The sequence below is a fragment of the Dermacentor albipictus genome, chromosome 5 (genome assembly GCF_038994185.2).
Source record: "Dermacentor albipictus isolate Rhodes 1998 colony chromosome 5, USDA_Dalb.pri_finalv2, whole genome shotgun sequence".
Lineage (NCBI taxonomy): Eukaryota > Metazoa > Arthropoda > Arachnida > Ixodida > Ixodidae > Dermacentor > Dermacentor albipictus.
The window spans coordinates 24745662-24768935 of record NC_091825.1 but is presented as its reverse complement, the minus strand read 5'-3'; the positions used below and the strand labels follow the sequence as shown (position 1 = coordinate 24768935).

The 23274-nt window shown below is 45.4% G+C and overlaps 1 long non-coding RNA gene across 1 annotated transcript; it reads right to left on the bottom strand.

The window, feature by feature from the left end:
• Positions 1 to 14597: 14597 nt before the first annotated feature.
• Positions 14598 to 22288, bottom strand: LOC135898228 (uncharacterized). The gene is made up of 3 exons (XR_010563286.2): positions 22044 to 22288; positions 20427 to 20562; positions 14598 to 15355 (listed from the first exon to the last, which is right to left on the bottom strand). It is a non-coding gene; the product is annotated as an uncharacterized lncRNA (long non-coding RNA).
• Between the last annotated feature and the right edge of the window lie 986 nt (positions 22289 to 23274).

The following is a 23274-nucleotide window of genomic DNA, read 5'->3' as shown; positions in this document are numbered from 1 at the left end:
CTTCTCCATGTAAACGATACTCTTTATCTCGGATGACTCCTACGCCTCGCCTCGCCGCACCAGCTTACCTGTGCAGACTCCGCCAACAAAGATGCCGCGGAGGCACGTGCAGGTCAGAGGCAAGAATCAGTGGCACTGGTGTTGGCATACACCCAATTTCTTTCTTTTTCTTACGCTGAGGCAGCCACCACACCTTGAACAGCCACCTTCACTGCGGGTGTGTCACTCTAGTCGCCAAGCAAGCATTTGAGGGAAAGCGACAGGCAATCTGAACAGCCACTTCTACATGTAAAGGATACTCTTTCTCTCGGATGACTCCTGCGCCTCGCCAAGCCAGCTCGCCTGTGCAGACTCCAACAACAAAGATGCCGCGGAGGCACGTGCAGGTCAGAGGCAAGAAGCAGTGGCACTGATGTTGACATATGGTATGGTATGGTAAAACTTTAATGAAGTCGTGCAGATCTTCAGTCTTCACGAAGCGGGCTGCTCCCACGTGGGAACCGGAAGGCCAAGCCTTTCGGCCGCATCGTGGGCCTGCTGGACAGCCCTAAGTTGGTCAGCCAGAAGAGGGCTGCAGAGAACCACCTTCCATCTGGCCGAGCTGTTATCGTTGATAGAGCGCAACAGGGCACACCGCCAGAGAATGTGGTCTAACGTGGGTATTTCTCCACAATCGTGGCAGGTAGCATTGGTGTAAGTATCCTGATAGATTTTATGTAAGAGCGACGGATTGGGATCGGTATTCGTTTGTAGTAGACGGAGCTTTAATGCTTGAGCTCTATGGAGCTGCGGATGATGAACAAAGTAGGTTCTACGGCTGCGATAGTAGTGTTTGGCAATCTCTTTGTAGGTGGAGGGCGTGTCCCTGTTCTCTGGGGAGTCGGCCTCCGATTGGTCGAGGGTAGCGCGGTGGGCAAGTTCACGCGCAGCCCCGTGAGCCGACTCGTTGAGGTTGGGAAGAGCATCTTTTATCTGACCCTGATGTGCGGGCAACCAATAAATGAAGTGGTGCGTGATTGCCTTGCCCCCAAGAGGTCTGAGGGCCTGTTTGGAAACAGTGCTTTTTTCAAATGCTCTGACTGCAGATCTTGAATCACTACAGATGACATCCCGTGAGCTATCCAGCAGGGCTAGTGCAATAGCCATTTGTTCAGCTATTTCGGAGACCCTTGTTCCGAACCGAGGCAGCATTGGTGATTCCTTGCCAACCATCGACAGTGACGATGGTGAACGCCCAACGTCCCTTACAAGAAGCGGCATCCACAAAGTTGAGCTGTCGCTGATCACTGTGTATTTGCGTAAGGAGGTTTCAGTTTCAGTTTGTTTATTCAGACATACATTGCCTGGGTTGAAAGGACTAAAGGCAGATGAACTCTGCCTGACTAAGGTCCCTCCACCCATACATTTGCTCAGAAGCAGTGAGGATAAAAAAAGAATAATGGCTTTGTACAATAAAGCGCCACAAAAAAATATCATGAACAGAACAGTAACAGAAGAACAGAAGAACCGAAGTAATCTTAAATTGAGTAACAGAATCGCACAATAATGCAAACAGCAATAACCCATAACAAGAGCAAACGCGTACATAAATGGCAACATATTAAAAACTACAAACTTTGTGCAAGCGTTATACAAAATGTAACATAACCATTCCTAGCAATGTATAACTGTTAGAAAACGCAGCAGAGTACAGAGGTTATAGAACAATAACAAGGTTTTTTTAACTCAAGAATTTATTTAGGACAGTACCAGATAGTAAGTACATTGTAACATCTTTCTTTAAACTGTGGATAGAAGTACATTTTTCAATAAGCTCGTGGATATAATTCTTGTTGCGGAGAAGATTAGGTATAATGTAGAGCAATGTTTGATTACCGTAAATGGTTCTGATTAACGGTATTCTAAATCGCTCGTGTCGGAGATCATAGGGAACATTAGTAGGGTAGCACTGAGCCATATAACTACTCAATTCATTTTCAATTTCCCTTCGAATATACGAGGTGTGCTTCAGGTTATAAAGTTGGTTAACAGTATTCAGGTTGGCCGCCCTTGCCCTCCTTCTACCGCGATTATGATCGGGGTGCATGTTCCTAGGTATTGGCGCGACCGTAATGTTCTCACGAATCGAGGGAGGGACGTCAGACAACTCCTCCGCTACTCTATCGGTGTGATATCCGAGTTCCTGCAAGATGGATCTCCCTGCCTTCGTTGTAGTGAGGCGAGTTAGCTGTGCGCGCTCCTGGGCCTCTGCAATCTCTTCAAGAGTGTTATGAATGCCAAGCTGTATTAAGCGCTCTGTACAAGTGTATACGGGTAACCCGAGAACCCGCTTAGTAATCTTCCTAAGCTGAGGATTCAATTTATCCCGCTTTGCCCGTTTCCATCGATGCATGGCTGCCACGTATGTAAAGTGGTACAGAGCGAAGGCATGCATTAGTCGAATGAGGTTATCCTCCTTGAGTTCATGATGCCGATTTGACACCTTCCGAACTAAAAGAACAGCACTTTCAGTTTTAGCAATAAGCTTGCGTATAGTCGTGCCATTTGTGCCCCCTGACTCAATGATCATGCCCAAGACCTTGATTGAATCGACTCTGGGTATACGGCAACCGTTTCTTGTATATAGATTAATGTCTCTGTCTTCTAACGATGTCCAGCCCTTGGGCCTTGGACCGCGTTTCTTGAGACTATACAGCAACAGCTCCGACTTCAAGGGGGAGCATATGAGACCGGTGGGATCGAGATAGGTTTCGATAGTGTCTATGGCCTCCTGTAAGGCTCCCGCAGCCTGACCGTCATTGCCTCCTGTGCACCATATAGTTATATCGTCAGCATACATAGTGTATTTGATGCCTTCAATCTTGAGAAGCTTTCTGCTTAGGTCGACCATGGCTATATTGAATAAACGGGAAAATGACTGACCCCTGTGGGGTGCCCCTCTCGCCAAGTTCCAGCAGTTGTGACTCGAGATCAGCCACCCGGAGGGTAGCCTTCCTTTCCGAGAGGAAAGGAAGGCTACAACTATTTACAACTATTTACAACTATTTTACATAGTTGTAAAATCTCTCACCCAGATTGAGCCGAGATATCGAGGCTAGGATATGCGAATGTAGAACGCTGTCGAAGGCCTTCTCAACATCAATTCCCAAAACGGCCCGAGTGTCGCTAGAGTCGTTGTCTATGATTCGATGCTTAATCAGTTTCATGGTATCCTGTGTGGATAGGCCTGGTCTGAACCCTATCATACTGTGGGGGCATATGTCGTTATTCTTTAGGAACCGGGAGAGTCGATTCAGGACCGCGTGCTCCGCTACCTTACCCACACAGGATGTAAGCGAGATGGGCCTCAAGTTGTCAACGCTAGGTGTTTTGCCAGGTTTGGGGATGAGTACTGCGAGAGCAGTCTTCAAAGTTAATGGGACAGTACAGTTCCTCCAAATTTCATTAATTTCCTCTGTGAGGTACGCGATTGATTTGTCATCCAGATTTCGCAACGCCTTGTTGGAGATGCCATTCGGCACTGGTGCGGATCTACCATTGAGTCTATGTAGAACCCTACGAATCTCCTCAACGCCAAACTCCGCATCCAGGTAGCAATTGGCCTGGCCCTGGTAATCGAGATGTACAGGAGACCGCCCTGAGCCGACTGGGAGATATTTGTTAGCAAGCGTGCGGATTAATTCGTTCTCAGAGGTCATTCGTGCGGCCTCATGTATGGTTATACCAATGACATGCCTCTGATTACACTTAGTATTGGTCTCGTTAAGCAGATGCTTAAGCAAGCTCGAAGTTTTACCATTGTGCATTTGGCAGTCTATCGAATTGCAAACCTCGTCCCACTGCTGTTTAGAGAGGGCTACACAATGCTCCTCAATGTGCTTGTTATTCTCAGATATCTTTTTGCATAGCCTACGACTAAGTCGTTGACACTTTCATCTGTTGAGAATGGACTGTTTGGCTTCTAACGGATGGGCTAACCTGCTATCCATTTTCTCAACAGGAAGGTCGGTGTAGACCTTATAGGTTGCACGCCGAACGTCCTCTTGGACCTGAACCATCCATTACCTTATGGTAGGCCGGGAATCTGAGGGAGGCCTCTCCTCCCGAATCTTCCGGTATTTATCCCAGTCCGTGTATGAGAATTTTCGCTGTTTTTCACCCACGATAGGAAGCTGGGCCTCACAAATAGAATGGTCACTACCAAGGTTCTCAGTCAAGTTATTCCATTTGGCCTCAGTCACGTTCTTGACGAAGATGAGGTCAGGGGTAGAGTCTCTACATGTGGCTGTCCCGATTCGGGTTGGAAAGTTTGGGTCAGCGATCAGCGTCAGGTCCAGATCCATGGCATTTTGCCAGAGATGCTTACCCTTATTGGTATCATATTTATAACCCCAGACATGAAGCGGGGCATGAAAGCCCCCTGCGACAGTAATATGGCTTGAGCCTGCCATGTCTACGGCCTTGCGGAGCAGAGTCTTAAATCGTTGCCTTTTTGGTTGGGACTACTATATATGTTAAGAACATATATGCTGCCTCGGTTGACCCTACCAGGTATGATCTCTACCATAACATACTCAATAGTTCTACCAGCCAATTTGAGATCTTGTGACACATGAATGAATTTCTTACTAACGAGAGTACATACCCCCCCTCCCCCCCCCCCGACTGCACGGCGACCGAGCAAAACCCAGTCATCGAGATGCCAGGCGAGAGGGTTTCCTGTAATAAGATAACCTGGAGCATTTTTTTCACAACTGCGTAGATATTGCTGTAGGAGAGCCTTCTTCCTAGAGAAGCCCCTACAGTTCCATTGCCAAATTCGGAATGTCTCAAGGGGCGGAGCCATCTCTTACGAGCTGGACACCGACCCTAGGTGGGGCTAGAATCGGGGCTACGTTGCTAGCTGTTGGGTCAGAAAGACGTATCGGGGGTTCGGTGGCGCTACCGGGCCCACAACAAACTCGAGAAAGGATTCCATTTTGGCCAACCGCTGGTTGGTGTTTGCTTCTAAGGTCGGCATCTGGCTCTGCATTTCAGTGATCCTATCACCTAACTGTTTCATACTTTCGCTGAGAGCGGTTAACATCTCGCGCACCTCTGATTTAGCTTTACGTGAGTCGTTCTCCTCATCACAAGCTATTGCCCTCTACTTCGGTGGTCGTGACCCGTCGCTACCCTCGGCCATCGAGACTTCCAGTGTTTCCGCATTGACGGTAGTGGTGGGTTGCGAGTTCCTAGTGCCCTTAATGTCCACTATCTCAGCCATTAGCCTAATTATTTTCTCTCTCACGGCCGCGTTCTCGCACTCTAATCTCTTGATTTTTTTCAAACTATCATCATGCTCTGGCAGTGGCGTCGACATCACCTCCGATGGTCCTCCACGGACCCGATCTGCCCAAGTGGGGCGGCCCTCTTTGTGGACCACCTGCTGCTGATGATGATGTCCCCGGGCTCTGGATGTTGACCTGGATCCGCTTCTGGGCTCGAAGCGAAACATGGAACCAGATCGTCCCCTGGAGCGACCACGGGAACGGCTCCGTGATAAACTCCTGGAACAGTGGCGAACCTTAGACCGCGATCTGGAGCGATGGTGACCTCCCTCAGGGGCTGTTTGCTGGGACCGATGCTGGTCGAGTTCCGGGAACTGGAGGAGTTCCGGGAACTGGCACCGCGGTAATCCGGGGTAGGGCTTCTCATCCGGCTCCTTTCGGCTCTGGCTTGTTCTCTTCGACGACGTCAAACGACGTATGGGATTTTAAAGCGTTGTCTGCATTCCTTTCCTGCCGTGAGATGGGTCTCGCCGCGCAACTTGGATTTAGGCATGCACTGATGCTGCTCGTCTGGGTTCGAGGCTCCACATCCTCTGCATACGGCTTCGCTGGGCGTCGGACATACGTCGTCACGATGGCCAAGCCTTCCGCAAACGTAGCACATGTCGATATGCTTACGATATAAAGTACATCTGACCAATGCATTGTCATACCTGACGTAGCTGGGTACTCGGTATTCGTCAAAGGCAATTATGATGGTGCCGATGTCCTTGATCCTCTTGGCTGCCAGCGCCAGGGGGTTTCTTGTATTAACAATCTTGCGCTGCAACAACTCTGGCCCGTCACAACGGGCAACATCTCGTATTACACCTTTGCACGTAGCATGTGGTGTCGTACGGTATGCCGCTACCTCGTGCAGACGACCCGCCACCAAAATATTCTTGATTCTAACATATTTGGTTGCCTTCTCCTCCTTGGGGGTACTGACCACGACGATATTCTGTTGATAGGACAGATCGTATCCGCTTCACGCTTCGAATCTTCGATGCAAGCAGCTGTGTTGATTGCATCGATAGCAAATAAAAGCAAACAATCTCATCGTGGAATTGTGTTTATTACAGTGATTCCTATGACAGTTATTGACAAGCTGACAACTTGAGCTGGTCAATCCGTCATGGGAAGGAATGTATGTATACATATAGAAAAAAAGGGGGTAGGTGTGTGTGTTTGTAGGGGGGGTATATGATTAAGGCGGTACGAAAAACGTACCAACACTGTCCTCTAGACCCATTCCTTTAAGGTACCGTAACAAAGCGTATTATGCATAAAGTTTATACAACTAACTCTGATATTACTACATACGCCCGGCGACGCGAGCTACATATGCCATGACTAGTATTCGCAATGGCACCGGGTGCCCTCCATATTATTCTAGTTAGTCGCGCTCACTGCACTGAGGCAAAAGAAACATCATGGGCGCAAGTGCCTTTAAAGTGTCTCGACCTTGCGAGGCACCGCTGCACGTGCCAGGGGAACTATCTGTGCGAACACACCCTGGCACACACCTGCCTCGGCGGCTCCAACCTATGTACCATTCTGCTTCGAACTTTGATCCCCTCACTGTCCTTGGGTGCCCTGGGGTTCTTGCGCCGCCTAATTTATTATAATATCAGGTGCTCTCCTGGGACTTCCGTTTGTCGGTTACGTGCGCCCTACAGCTGGGTCAGTACATGTAAGAATACGCAGATCTATCGTCGCGACGAGCAAAGCACCTCGCAACGAAAGAAGCGCTCAGCGGCTTCTGCAACATAACGCGCCTGTGCGAAGAGAATTACGGAACGCCAACGAGGAACCTGACCACAGCTTCGAGCTCCAACTCGTAACTTCGTCGAGTGATACTCCTGCAACAGGCGTGACCGCTGAAAACCCAGCGCTGGAGTAAGAGGGGGCGGGAGGCTAAGGGGGCTGCAGCCCAGGGCCTCACCTCGGACAGTAGGAGAAGAAGGCCCATTTATTCTAACCTGCTTAGTATATGGAACCATGGGCAACGGAACTTCGAGCGACGTGTATGAAGCGAGAAAACAAGAATGAGCAGACGGGGCCTCCCGCCTAATGTAACAACAGCATGCGTTTAGCCTGATCATTTGGGGAGAGCTTGTTGAGCTGCGAAAGCAGGAATCCCCCGCCACCCCGGTGGGGCCCTCTTTCTTACGAAGCGAGGTGCGTTTGCTTGGAAGAGTTATTGTGGTTTCCTGTCAGTCCGTCTGCCCAGTGCTGTCTGGAGAGGAGGGGCAAGAGGGAAACATCTAAAACATGTAATCTGGGATGAGGACCTAAATCTTCCTTGCCCTTCGTCACCACTACGCCACCTTCCACCTGCCAAATAGTTTCGCCGCTGTTCTTCTCATAGATAGGATGTGCTGCAGTACCCAACAGTGCCTCCTATTCGACATTTCTTTACCGTGATGGTAATTTGGGCGGGGTAGGATGAATCCGATAGCAGGTGATGATGAGTCGGATGGCAGAGTCTAGGCAGGAAAGGAAAGAAGACGTCACACGTGCTTTTGTCCGCGTGCCATGGGGCATGGAATGTTTACTGTTCGGGCTAGGGCTGTGGAAGAGTGAAGGAGGAAGTTGTAGCGCTGGACACAAAGGCCTGTCTCCAGGGCCAATTCCTGCCTAGTGGCTGCGCACCCTCCTGCGCACTCGACGGAAAAAGTAGGTCAGACTGGCCGCCGAACTTTCTAGAAAGCAGTGGAAAAAGATGACTTAGAGGCGATGGAGGGTGCGTAACTTCGCCCGCGCTAGGAGTAGCCCTCTCCCCTTCGTTCTCGCTCTCGGCGTTGACGGGGCGAAAGAAAAACTGAGAACCTCCCAGGACAGACGATTGCTCCTAGCCAATATGAAGACGAGGCTGGAACGGGAGAAGGAGTGAGTTTGTAAGGGAGAAGGAGGGAATTTGTACAAGGAACCCTATGCGTATGTGAACGCCTGCTTTGGTTCTAGTAACAGACAGACGTGGCGCGCGTCTGTAAAAGGAATTTGATCGCGGGCTGCGATTCAGCCCCGAGCCGCCGGTTAAGCTTGCATAAGCCCGCCCGCTGAGGAGCTCCCGGGGGACGCACGACTCTCGGCCACCCACGGACCATCCAGGCAGCTTGCAGCAGTCATCGGGACGGCCACCGTTAGACACCTGCGGACGCGTCGGACTGACGAAGTGCTCGGTGAACAATTAGCATCCATTCATGCGAAAATTCTCGGTCGGGAGCATCAAAGTGGTGCGTCTAAACGAAAGGCGAAGTTAGAAAGAGAAGAGCGTGAAAACAAGCTACCAAACATGACAAAGTACCTACTGAATGCAGCTTCCGCGGTAGTATGATGGCTCTACCCAGAGTCCGTGTCAAACTCCCAATAATACCGACTGTGTTTCTGTGGAGGACTTGACAACTTCATCAGCACGGTTTCCTGGCAAGAAACAAGGTTTGACTCATCTTGGTTGTCTGAATCCTGTGAAAACGGTGCCAATCTCGGTGGTCCACATTTCTGAGCAACCGACGCTAACCGAGCCCTGTCCTGTTCCTGAGTCGGCAACGTCTATGCTACTCGACCGGGCCCCTGCAACAGAGCTCTAGGTGTCCGGTCCGCCACGCGCGATTTCTACTACTGCTGATCAACACGTGCCAAACCTCCCCGATGAGCCTCTTTCTACTGACGAGTGCCAGGAAACAACACTCAATGAACCAACTCACTTGTTTCCTGTTAGTTTGGCTTCAAATAATCATGTTCCCACCCACAAAGTCTGCCTCGAGAGGAAGAATGAGACGGCTTCTCGTTGCGGCAACTGAGTAGTACAGACGCCCCCGCAGCAAGTGTACGTTGCGAGATTCTCCGAAGTGACCCTGCTAAGTGGCCGGACGATATTACTGACAGCTCGGAGTGTATGTCTTGAGAAAGGGCCGTTGTAGTTTGAAAATCGGGCATAAAATTTTCCGTCTTCCGAACAGCAATACAAAACTCAGAAACACTATATGTCACCTCATCTTTTCGTGCGAAAGGCTGTAAATGGGGAGGCGTACGAGCGACACTGGTTAATGTACTCGGAGTCCAAAGGTTCCGTTTAGTGTTTCATGTGCAAACTATTTTCGATTTCAATGAACTCCAGTGCTTTCACCACGCACGGCTTTTCTCGTTGGAAAAGAGCAGAAGAAAAGTTTTGCGCACATGAAAATAGCATCGAGCACCGGAACTACGTGGCAGCGTGGCTCGCCTGCTCTAACTCGAGCATCACAATTGACAAGAAGCTAGTTAAGCATCTTGTCACTGAGACCGCTTTCTGGACAGAGGCGTTGAAGCGCGTAGTCGTTGTTGTTAAGCTTCTAGCTGAGCGCAACCTAGCGTTTAGGGGCAGTGAGCAGATTTTTGGTTCCCCGAGAAATGGCAATTATATGGGAGTGCTTGTGGCCATTGCTATGTTGGATCCCTTTCTAGAGGAGCACATCAAACGCTACGGGAACAAAGGGAAAGGTCACCCATCGTATCTGTCAAGAACTATTTGTGATGAATTTATCGAGCATATGGCAAAGGCTGTCAAGGAACGTCTCGTTGACGAAGTGAGACGCGCAAAATACTTCCCTTTAATTGTTGATTCGACTCCAGACCTTACTCACCTTGGTCAGCTGTCAGTTGTTTTACAATACTGTTTAAATGGGAAAGTGCACGAACGCTTTCTTGGATTTGTTCCAATTGAATTGCATACCGGCTTGTATCTTTTCGGTACCGTGATGTCCCTCCCTCTTGACGACCAATGGCGTCTCAATTGATGATTGTAACGGCCAAGCTTATGATAATGCGAGTAATATGTCAGGAAAATACAAAGGACTGCAAGCTCAAATCAAACACCTCAATGAATTGGCAGTCTACGTCCTGTGTGCTGGTCATTCTCGAGCGTGTAGTGTAGCGTTGACACTGAACTTGGTTGGCGCGTGTAGCGTTGACAGTTGGCCTGAGGCAGTCAAATTTTTCACTGTAATTCAGAGACTCTATCTATTCTTAGTTGCCTCACCTAAGCGATGGAGGTATCGTTTGGACAGCATGGGCGGAACTGGCCATCAGCTTGTTTTGAAAAGTATCTCTGAGACCAGGTGGTCAAGACAAGCTGAATCATGTAAGACCGTTCTGAAAAATTTCAATGCAGTCTTGTGTTGCCTTGAAGCTATATCAAAGAACGAGGAAGAAAACGGTGACACTTGGAATGAAGCGCACGATTCAAGAAAATGACAAATCTAGAGACTGCATTCATGGCGATTTTTCGGAGTGAAATCTTGGAGCGCTTTGACAAAGCAAGCGTAGCACTTCAGAAACCAGGCTTAGACACTTCAACTGCTGTAGACCTGCTGAGCTCTCTAGAAGGCTTCGTTAATTCTTTGCGACCTCTCTTTGATACCTTCCAAGAGAGATCACGCACGCTAAGGTACCAATCAATGCTATCAGGATGAGGACAAACGGATCGTTTTGAGTAAGCACCCGGACGGAAAAAGCGATAGTGCGCTGCAAGGTATAAAAACGTTTATCGTAGAGACCTACAGTGTTGTACTTGACAGTCTAGTCTCTGCTTTGCGAGTGCGAAAGGCTGCCTATACTGAACACTGCGAAAACTCGGATTCTTAAAATTGCTGACAGAAGTTGGCAGTGAGGCCTTTCTGACACAAGTTGGCGAAAACCTACAAAAATGATTTGGAGCCAGCATTTACCGCTGAAATTGTTCAGTTTGCGAACTTTCTGTACAACTCTGTGTGCCAGAACAGGAGTCCCCTGGGAATAATGAAGTTGCTGCACGAAATAAAGCTTATTGATGTGCTTCCGAACCTTTCTATTGCTTTGCGAATGTACTTAAGCATACCCGTGACAAACTGTGAGACCGAATGATCGTTTTCCATGTAGTCGCTGATAAAGTCGCCTTCGTTCGAGCCTCCTTGACGACAATGTGAACTCGCTTGCTATCAGGTCCATTGAAAGTGACCTCCTCCGTTATCTATCCTTCGAACAGACTATATATGATTTCGCCAAAGCGAAGGTGCGAAAGATGCCATTTTAAAAGAGAACTTTATGCGCTATACATAAATAGTTCCAATAAGTTCGTTGTGTCGCCTCGCAGCCTCCAAGTTGCCAATGAAACCCTGAGCAGCGTAATTCAAGATATGCAAATCTTCGTTGTTCGTCTCTTGTTTGTTCTCCTTGTGATATTTAGCGTGCCTATAAAAAACTGTATTTTTTGTGTTTTTGATAGTGCCACGTTTATTTGGCGTCGTCTTTGCTTGTCTTACCTTTAAGCAAAATACTTTCAAATAATCTTTGTAATTACAGTTCTTAATTTTCATCTGTATTCTAGTGCATAGTTATGGTGTTTGTATTGCCTTAGTTATTGTATATATCTATTGCAGATTTATAGAGTAACGTGTATAAAGATTACTGCAGTCTGATGCTTAAATTTTAATGAATGTTTTGGATACAACCATGCGTCTCCTCATGGGATTAAACTTAGTGATGCAAACAAAGCCTAGCTTCAGAAGGATCGACATCTGAGCTTCGTTGTCTTTTCTGCGTTCTTGTTCGTCTTGAGTGCACTTTTCCTTAAAGCCTAGCTTTTGCTGAAAACAGAATGCAGATTAATCACAAAGTGAACATATGTGTTGGTGTTTACAACAGCACGCGTTTCAAGAAAGTTTTGTTGCTTTCCTTATAATAATAACAACAATAATAATAATCCCGTTGATCGCACTTAGTTCTTTTTAATTTGGTGGAATTAAAATTAAACATGGCATATTTCCAGTGGCGTAGCAGGCGACAGGGAGGAGGGGGTCAGTATAGGGAAAGGGGGCTACATGCGCATTAGACCAGGGCCCCCATTTTTCTTAATCCAGCCCTGTGAAAAACCGCATACCGAACAGAATCATCCTTCGGTTGCATAACTGCCACCGGCACGGCCAACATCGACTACACCCACGCCATCGCGCAACATAGAATATAGAACCAACTTGTAAAGCCCAAACACACGACTGCACGCACATCACATCACCTTACAAGCGAGATGCCATGCTGCTACGCTGTCACGGTTGCCAGATTAAAACTGACTACTCGTTACCAAGTTTAGCAAGCGTCTCAGGAGCTGGCAGCCTCAGCGCGTAGCAATATGGCGGCGCTCTTGCGGTTCCCGATTTCAATGCATGGGCCTTACGGGTAGCTTGTCCTCTAGAGTCAGTATAGTAGCTCTCTGTGCACCACTAACTGATACCCCTGGCAATAGATTTTAGCGCGCCTTTCGTTCCCAGCTTCGTGACCTTTTTAGATGGACCATGTGTAGGCCTCCTGAATATCTCTTTTTCACCAGTTTCAAAGTGCACTGCATTTGTCACGTGCCTCGAACTGGTTGTAGTAAACGGTAAATTATTTTTTTGTTGCCTCGAGTAAATGAGGCTCGCTAGCGTGATTACTGGGTATATAGCAATCAAATAAAGAAGTAAAAACGGGACAAAACAGTTAATCTTCAAGTACTCCTTCAACCTAAATGCTCCTCTTTAGAGTCCCTTTAAAGGCAACGGCGCAAAAGGAAGAAAAAGTAGCAAGAAGGACGAACAAACCCTACACTCTAAAAATTTTAACACCCTTAAGGGTGTAAATGACTTGTCCTATGGGTGACACCCTTTTTGGGTGTATTGCTACACCCCATGCAACGGGATGCAAATTAACACCCCACAAAAGAAGGGGTGTTAATATGACGTCACCTCGCCTATGGGTGTAAAACCAAACAACACCCTTTCTTTATGGGGTGTAACAAAGACACCACCCTTTCAATATGGGTGTAGCAAGGACAACACCCTTCCAAAAGGGTGTTATCCCTGCAAGTATTTTAGCGTTCACTACAGCCATGTAGTTAATGGGCAGACTAGCTGTTGTGAATGCTGCCTAGCCTTAGCTATGGTACTACCTTGTTCAGTATGAGCCAGAATCTGAGGCGTCGTCATATTGCGCTTGTGGTCCGTCATGTGGTAGCATAACGTGCGACCCTTTCAGGCAAAAAATTTCAGTTTCATGATCGCAGCAATGCACACACCCTATGCTTTTCTTAATCTTCCTCTGCAGTGATAGTACACTCCCAGCAGGATGCAGAGCGCAATAATAATGCGCGCTGCACTAAGGGCACAGGATCTCCCGCACCTTGGTGCACCAGTACTTATAACCCCGTGGAAACAGCACACAGCCAAAAGCATGGTTACATGCATTTCAGAAATGATTAAAAACCTCCACTTTTCTCGGTCAAAAATTTTCGCAACACCAGCTCGACCAGGAGGGAAAGACACCACAGCGCCTTGTTGTAGCTCATATTGAATGCAATAGAGCGCAAGCAATTCATGGATTGGCGACGGTAACAAGTGCAGTACTACAGAAGCATACGTTTGCCTGTCAAGCAGTTTTTTGCCGTTTTAAGCACACATTTTATACCTGTATTCATCAAAGTTGTCATTTATCTCTACGGGATGCTTCTACTAGTATTTTCACACATATGACTTAAAGGTAGCACTAAGCCAAAGAACAAAGTGCTTCCACGCTGAATAATGTTTCAGCATTTACGAACAAAACAGCATGTGTAGCTGTGCATGCTGTACAATATATAAGCATGCACTATTTCCTGAAATATATGTATGCTCCATTTAGTGCCAGTGACCTGCTCATACCCAATAATTTAGTTTATTTTTCACCATGTGCTTGCATTGAATATTCCACAGGCATTGTAAGTTAAGCTACCAATAACAATGAGCTAGTCTAAGGTTACCTAATTGAACAAAATCATTGTAAAATTGTGACGAAATGTCAGAAGAAAAGTATTTATTTCATTAAAGAGAAATGGTTACATAATAATGTTTGCACATTTTAAATGTAAAAAGGAAAATAAGGAGTAAAACCATACCAATACAAAGACATAAGCACCGAATATGGCACAGGCTTGCTCAATTAAATTTTAAGCAGAACAGTTTTTTAAGTAACCTGACTACGAACTATCACATGTTTTCATTCAATAGCACTGCATCTTATTATAAAGCACAAAAATAACCGGTCACATAAGTAAGAACAAGTCTGAGTGTGTCTTTAACACAAGGATAGAAAGTTGGGCGAGTTGGTACAGTAACATGATCTTGGATTGAAGCGCGAAGTGACACGGACACAGACTAGAAGCAGACAGGATGAGTGCTAACTCTCAACTAAATTTTTATTGAAACGAAGAAATATATATATATATATATATATATAGGTGACTGCAAAAAACCGCAGCACATCTAAATGAATATTGAATACATAGTAGTAACATGAAGACGACAAACAAAAGCCATCGGCCATCAACTGCGTGGCAAATCTGAGTGCTATTCTCTTATCAGTAAACCTGTAGGCATTGCGACCAATGTGCACCCAAGATGTATGAGACATTAGTCATTGCATAGTTGTAAGGACATGACACTCCTAGGATGATTATGTTCTTGAGGCTTTTTTCCCCACTTTCTATCTTTTGAAACGTGTATACTTTAGTCATGAAAACAAAAATGCTACAACTGGCGTGTGATAAGTTTTGCGTCTTATTTCCTAGCAGCTCATTGAAACGAGCCACGATGACAAATTCAATTGCCGTTACCTCATCAGACATTCAAATTTCTTAAACACAAACAAAACCAGATAGGCATCAGAGTGAGCATCACTTAAATACATTACACTGGTTTAAGGTTATTGCACCACTTTGTGCCAGGTAAAAATGTTAGAAACATCAAAAATGTTAAGATTCTACATCCAACCGTGAAAACTAAATAAAAAAATCATTAAGCTTTCGTAAACGGGTACAGGAGCTTTACAACTGGCCGTCTTGGTGATGGACACGCAGATAGATGAGCAGCCATTCCACTGAGACGAGAATGTTGAGGGCTTCGCATGGAAGTCTGCGAGACACTGCAGAGTAGTTCTCGGTCCACATGAAGGAGGTTGCTTGCATACCCATCTGGGCCACCATACTGAATGCATGGTGTTACCGGAACTTTTTCCCCCTGCATTGTGGTAAAAAAGCATGGTTAAGTTTATACGATATTTAATATGCAAAAAAAGAGGTGAGGCATGCAGACAGGACACTAGAGTAGAGAAGTGAACATGAACACGAAAAACATGAAAAATTTCATTAAATTGTTTTAGTAGATAAATTTTTTATACTATGTGTCATTCATTATGAGGTTTCATAACCGCAACATATTTAATATTTAACCAGGTAGAATTATCAGCTTGGTCAGTTTGCACAAGGTTGTTTGAAGCAAGAAATCGAGTTTCACAAACACAACCTCAACATTCTTGATTGAAAAAGGAACACCTCAGATGACATGCAGTCTTGTGAGTGGGAATCGCACAGTTCAAGAAAAACAAATTAAAACTCACAGACCGAAAGCGAATTATTTGATAGGTTTTAGTAGCACAAGGGCATCTTTGGCCAATGAGCGCCAAGTCTATACTGCAAAAGATAAACTTAGTGCATCTTTACAAAGCAAATAAATAAAGATGACTAATGCCTCTCTGCACTACAGTTGCTTTGCTCTAGCGTGAAGTCATTTTAATGCATGCACACGTACATACACACGCTACACCCAAGTGTAACAGCTGCAGAATTAAGCAACGAAGTCGCAACCTTTAACCCTTTATCCCAAGCTGTACTAGTGACTGGAGGTAGTACCAATATCACCAATGACGAGTCGCACTCTTTCTGCCCGATGTTACACTGCTCTTATTGTCAAAGATGAGTTACAGTCGGCCTTGAGGGAAAGCTGCCCGCAAGAGCAGCTCCTGTTTTTGTGTTATTTCTAACCAGAGACCAATGAAGTAATATATTTTTAGAATGAGAATGACACCGAAAAATGGAGTACGTAAAACATTTGGTACATTCTTCCGGAATTAACTTGGGGGTTAACGGCTAAAGAGGCAATCCAGAAACTAGAACAAGCTTTGACATGTTTGCTACCAGTGAATGCTAGAAAATATGCTGGCATTCTGTAGTTTTGTCCAACAATGCAAAAGGGATTCTTAATAACAGAGGAAATAAATGGAAAAGTATCATGAAGTATATTTCGTGAATGTAATGCAGAATCACTCAACTTCTGTTACTATATAATTTCCACTTGATTAACCTGCACTTTCTGAACTAGTTCAGGAGGTGCTGCATTTCGCTACTCATTCCACCAGTTCAACGTGGCAGCAACTGCATGTTGTGATTTGTTTTACTTAGTGCAGGCTTTGTACAGGGCGAGTTCACAGCATTCCCTGCACTTGGCCGAAAGGTAGTGCATGTTTACGCAGCAGGTGTGGTGCCGCTTCTGCACGAGCGAGGTGCAGAAATAAGAGTTTCATACAATAATTACTAGAGGAAACTCTGACGTTAGTGTCCACAGGAGATCAAACAAGAACGGCTGTACCAGCATGGAAATTATGGGAAGTACATGGATTTGCCTAAACTTTGTCTGTTTGGCTTCAAACGGCTTTGTGACTTTGTAAACTAGTCATTTTCAACAATATACTGTGTAATAAATAAATAAACATTAAAATCGTCAGACGACAGGATTCAAACACAGGAACTCTAGAACAGAAGTCTTATATTGAAACCATTAAGCTACGGAGGCATGTAACGACAAGCGAGTGCAACGCCCTGATGAATTCATCGCGGGCATACCAGTGCCTTGAGACGCTTGGCGCCTTTCGATTTGGCCACCTGGACAAGCTCAATCGTTGCAAATAATAGCAATTGTGCGTGTTGGCGCCGTCTTCTGCACTTCGAAGAGTATAGACTGCGCTGAAATTTACGACAATAAGATTTATATAGCGTATAATATACGAAGGCACAAGAACGTCTGAATTCACAAGCACGAATATCAGACAAATCCATGTGCTTCCCATCATTCCCATGGTGGCACGACTCCAGCACCGGAGTTCCCTCTAGCTTGTAATTGTAATTACTGTAATTAGCTTGTAATTACTGTAAGAAACTATGGCAGAAACAGGAGTAATAAACTAAGTTTTGCTGTCCCATAAATTACTGGTCATTAATTCCAAGTTTTAGTGCAGTCACATGTCAAGTAGGCAATTGTGGTATTTTGCATAAACATTGCAAAGCCAACTGTGATGAATGTTCACTATGGTAAATTGTTTATGATCGAGTAGCATAGACTACTGAAGCAATCTCTGGAAGGCAAGTCAAGTAATTTTCTTATTAGCAGCCTTTAAACAGCATTCGAGCATATGACACACCTCAGATATGCAGATATTTCCTTGACTCAGCAAGAAGCGATGCTTCATGTTCCACGAGGCTACTTCTATCAAAGCAGTATTGGTGCTCTCCAAAAACAATGCCAGTGCAGATGATCCAAAAATTTTTCAGGGGCAACAGTTATGCCTGAAATCATGCTAGATTAGTTTTTTTAAACACATGCTCAGACCATGTTAGAAGTGCTTCTTAAAATCCTCCTATTTATTAGACTAGTCATATATCTGTACACATAGGCTACTAATTAGGTCCCATGCTATGTCATCATCTTAACAAAAACTTCCCTTAGTAATACACATGCTGTGATAAGATTTGAGACCACATTGATATGCTGAACAAGGTGAATTCATTATTTTTAAAATGAAGCTCCTGTTCTTCCAAACGAGAAGAAAGGATACTGAGGGTCAAAATTTTTCTGAATCACAGCTGGAAGATGCCAGGGAAGACACGTGGAAACTTATTTGTAATTTTCTATTTAAATGTAGAAATGATAAAGGGAAATGAAAATGGTCAAAAAAGAACAACCAGGCATGGGGGGAGAATGAACTTACAGCCTTTGCATTAGGCATGCGACGCACTAACCGATGTGCCACCGAGGCAGCATTCAACCGTCCACAATGGCCCCTCAGATTGTCGACGCTCGAACACGGCCGTAGTACCACAGTGGTTAGTATATCACATGCGTAATGTGAAGGTTATGGGTCCGTTCCCCACCCACAGGCGCATATCTTTTAATCCACTTTCACTTACCTAGAATTGATCATTTCTATACTTCATATAAAAAACTTAAAACATGTTCCTGTATGCCTTCCTTGGCCTCATTATCTGCTGGCTTCTTCCAGTTCTGTTACTTCCAACACTTATACATATTCTAATCTGGTAAGTAAACAGTTTCGCATGATGCTGGAATACAATATAAAACATTATTGCAGGGCCATGTTATGTAGAATGTCTTACATTGCCCAGGCAAGGTGTATTGATGTGAATCTGAAAAAAAAAAACAATTCCCACCCTAGGCAGAAATGCTGTGTACTGCTGTGTGCGACAGGGTTTAACGAAAAGAACTTGTTCAGAAATAAAGCCACCAAAGAAGGAAATATGAAAACTAGATGAAAATTTGTGCGGTTGCATGTTAAAAATTTAGCACAGCAACAGATGAAGACATAATGAAGGAAGCGCGAAGATGGTTTATTTTGGACACACGAGGCAATATACTTGAAAGATGCATATGAGCTTACACGTGGAGAAATATTGTTTATGTAGCAGCTAAACTACGAACAGGCCTAGAGCACACTGATACAAGGTGTCGAGCATGTAAATCTTATGCCCTTAAGTCCAAGAAACATGGCTGTTTCTCATGATTCGCTGCACATGGCTGGCTCACACAACTTAGCCACTTCTATATATGCCTTGTAATTACCAGGTGGTCTGTATGACATGTGCAAGCTTTAAATATGTACAAGTGCCATGTAGCTGGACAGCACAAGGTAATGTCGTTTGACATCGTTTTGAGGAAGTGCAACCAATTCTTGCATTTTTTCTAATTAGGTAATTAGTTATTACCAATTATTTAACTGCTCAAATATTTTATTCAAAGCAAAAGTGTCAGTGCGAAAATTGTAGAGCATCTTGAAAAATTCCTAATCCAGCTTTCTACTGCTCAGTAGGTGCAATCAATTTTTTTTCAACCTTGAAAGAAGCCAGTGAACACATGCAAGAAGTGCCGTGCAACTAACCGCTCGTGCACCTGAACACCATTTGGCTCCTACTTTCATGCTTGAAAAAAAGTTTTTGAAAAAAATATTTTAGAAATCGATTAATTATTATTGACTATGTTTTAGGCAAAATGCATGAAACAGTGTGACTGCCACTTCCATTTTCGGCGCCATGAATTTACTCCATTTGCATGTCCAAATCCAGCTATACATGGTGCGTGTTTTGAGCTGGTTCTGTAATTTAGGCTGGTTTTGACTAATTGAAGCTTCGCACCCTAATAATGGAGTCAGCTTAAAAAGAATTTGGTACATAAACGGTCGCTGTCAGTACTCCATACTCCTTTAACTTAGTGCAAAGTGCTTGTGAGCCAAGAAGTTGGTAGTTCTACGCAGTATTTCTCATTTTGACCTTGTGTTATAGCCCACTTACTATGATGCCATGCTGCTCAGTCATGCTGGTCCCAGGTTCAATCTAGGCCATGGCAGCTGCCCTCCAATGAGGGTAAAATGCAATAACGCTTATGCACTTAGATTCAGGTGTACATTAAAGAAGCCAGGTTCCCAAAACTTTAGGTTTTGGAATGTAAAAGCCCATAATTTAATTTTGAAATCTAAAGGTGCGTTATTAGGAGCAGGGGCATCATTTTGAGCTTTTACTGCACTGCCATGGCACCAAGAAGCTCCAAGTAAGTAAAAATAATTTCTTAGACAATGTACATATCTTGCAAACATTTACAAACACTTCTCTGCATGCACCTCTGTTGCTGTTATATTTAGATCCGTATGCCAAGGCGGGTTATGATGTTAGAACATGTTTCAAACTTTTTTTTTACCCCTTTAAAGTTGCTGGTTATTTTGCATCTCACTGTGTGTCGAACGCATATTTCAGTGCATCAATTTCTTCAGAAAGTGCACTCCTCTTTATTTATTTGTGCATGCAAAAAGGGTTCAGAAGAACTGCTTTCTGAAGGTCTGTATAACAAGCAAGAAACAATTCTATGTAGGCTGCACAAAGAGAAAGGATTGGTTTGTAAATATGTTATGTAGTTCTTAAAAAAAGAGGCAGCTGTCAGTACTCTGTTCCAAAGTAAAAATTGCCCCTACCTGGCTCTGCTTCATTTTCCGATGTTGATGGTCCATTCGGGGGCACTCAACTGATAGGCTGCACTTTGGCGATGTCGGGTGTGCAGTCACCAGGCCCAAGGTCGATCGACATCCTCACCAAAAGTCGAGTCAAACGCTATAAAAGAAATATCTCATCATTTTCTATAAGTTTTGTCATCTTGCGTGTTTCACACACGGACGTCAGTGAAATATTTCGTCACTTGGATACTGAAAGAAATTCAAGCATTTTCTGGCAGCCAAGCTGATGATGATGATGTGTGGTGTTTTATGGCGCAAGGGCCAGGTTTGGCCAAAGAGCGCCATGACAAGTGGTAATGTTGACGATGTATTATGGAAGATGTGACTTGGCTGTAAACTGGCCTAAAAATTGTCGCTGTAAAGTGCGTAAAACCTACGTGCTCTAAAGTTATGGCGATGACTAATGACGAATACTATGAACATTAAAATCCATCGTGGAAGAATGATGCAAAATAGAAAATATATAGGATGGTAAAATTACTTGGAGCACTGCTGCCTCGCCAGAGCCCTTGAAACACAAGGGCCTAGAGGCATGTGCTATACGAAAGAGCTATCACAGCGGCATCCTCTGAAGAGAGGGCGGCAGCCAAGCTGAATACACAGTAAATGGAGAACATTAAAGAGCAAATGCAGTTGTCACATTAGATTGATCAAGTACAGCAGAAATGGAAATCAGTGATACTGAGTCTGTTGGCTTTGAATGCAAGAAACGTAAAAACAGGAACTTGCCGCCACGCAACTTCCCGCGTTTGCTACACCTCACAAGTTTGGCATCGTCCGGTACTCGGGGATAGTAACCGCTTAAAATCAAGATGAACGAGCGTCGGCATAAATTAACAGGATACTTAACCGGGCAATATTGGCGCATAAAACAACTCACGCAGCGAAGCTACTGTCAATTACCCGATGATGCATCTGCGGGCGGTGCGGTTTGGGCGAACAATTAAAAAAGGAATGAGAGTTTCACTTGTTTCCCGCCTACTAAGCTAAGACAGAATTTGAGTTTCTTACTAAACTATACTGGATATTTACGCTCCGAATAAAGCGCTGGAAATTTTGTTACGTCACATTGCATACGTATGAGTGAGGAAATTGCTTTTATTGTGTTCTGCCCAGACGGCATGTAGCAGCAACCACTCTCATGCAACAAAAGCATGAAAGTGGTACTCGTGGCACCGAAAACAAACATATACAGCGCCAACGTTACGCCCCTTGGAGTTGGAACTAAGCACGATCAAGCCACTAGCTTTCATAACGCCATGAACACGACCAAACATCGAGCGAAAAGCTCTCTGCTCGCGAAAATTATTACCGCTTCCATTTATATACCTATCGCTACCACAAGCAAAAGTCAATGGGCTAGCTGCCCACAAGCCGCAGATTAGACTGACAGCAACATATTACGGTAACGTAAAACAATTTCCACGCTGACTTAGCAGCCGCGGTGTGCTCTAAGTGCCAAAGTTCTCGTTTGCCGCTCAAATTCACACCATGGTGACGGGCACTGCATCTTTCACATGAAATATTGCACGCTTTGATCCGGAGCTCAATAGGAGGGCGAAACGCATTTGCACGTACCTGAAATCCGCATGCCGGAAACCCGTCGACGCTTCCGAGAACGGGGCACACAGCCATACACCCGTACGGCGGCTTGACTTGGACGTGAGGCACTTCTATCAAACATTTCACATGCGACATGTTTCACACCGATTGCGCGAGCACCAGAAAATTACGCAGGCCGCATTGCGACGCCGAGCAGACGTGCATCCACCGATGAGCTGTGCGCGCGGATTGCAGAGAACAAAACCATACAAAACGTTAGGCGCGAGAAGATGGCGGCTCTCGTTGCGGAGACGAAGCGGACGAAGATATGACGCGCGAATGAATGTTGCCAACTGTTGGTTCCGCGTTATGCCGGCGGTGGTGGCTTTAGTGGCGTGTGTTGCGGCTGTCTAATTTTTTATTTCTTTTCCCCAAACAGTATAGCTAAGATCAGTTCTTTGTTTGAATTTTTAGCTGTGTCGTTTAGCATTATCTTTGTCTTTTTATGCTATTAAGCGGCCAATTATGGCCTCTCAGGTTCGCGCGCGCCAGCTTCGCGCGTACATCTCAGAGGCCATAAGACAACTCGTTAGGAGATGCCGTTATTGTCCTTAACGTTTCACCATCCTTTCTTCAACTGAAATAGAAAGGTAGTGTCCCTTTTCCCGGGGTTGGGAGGGGGCGATCAAGACGGCATCGCTTAGCGGGGGGCGGGGGAATAGGTTGGTGTTGGTTCTTATCGGGAAATTCGCGAACCCTGCGATTTTTTTTTATAACGTAAGCATTTCTATACTTCCCCAACAAGAAAAACCATCCGCCCGTATGTCCGTACCGCACGATATCTTTCAAAATAGAACCCGCAGCAGCGAGTGAATTCACCTTCGTGCTAGCTCTCGCTTCAACGCGACCGAAGCGGCGAGAACACTGCGCTCACGAAGCTTTCAGCTTATGCCGCACTATGCGCTTTTCGCAGATCACTTTCAAGATAGGTGTACGCGCGTATGTTTTCAAAGCGAAGTAAACGGTGAGAACACAGCGCGTGAAGTTTTCAGCAGTGGGCACACACTGCCCGCAATGCAGTTCGCTTTCAAGATACGGTTCGCGCGGCCGTGCCACAAGCAGCCGCCGCCGGAGAACGGTTGATAATGGTTCGTCGCGGATGAGGAGGGCTAAAGAGCGATAACGGCTCAAAACGAACGGAACGTCACCAGCGCGCCTGGCCCCGCCACCTGCAGTACTTTGCTTGCGCCGCTGACCAGAGCAGCTC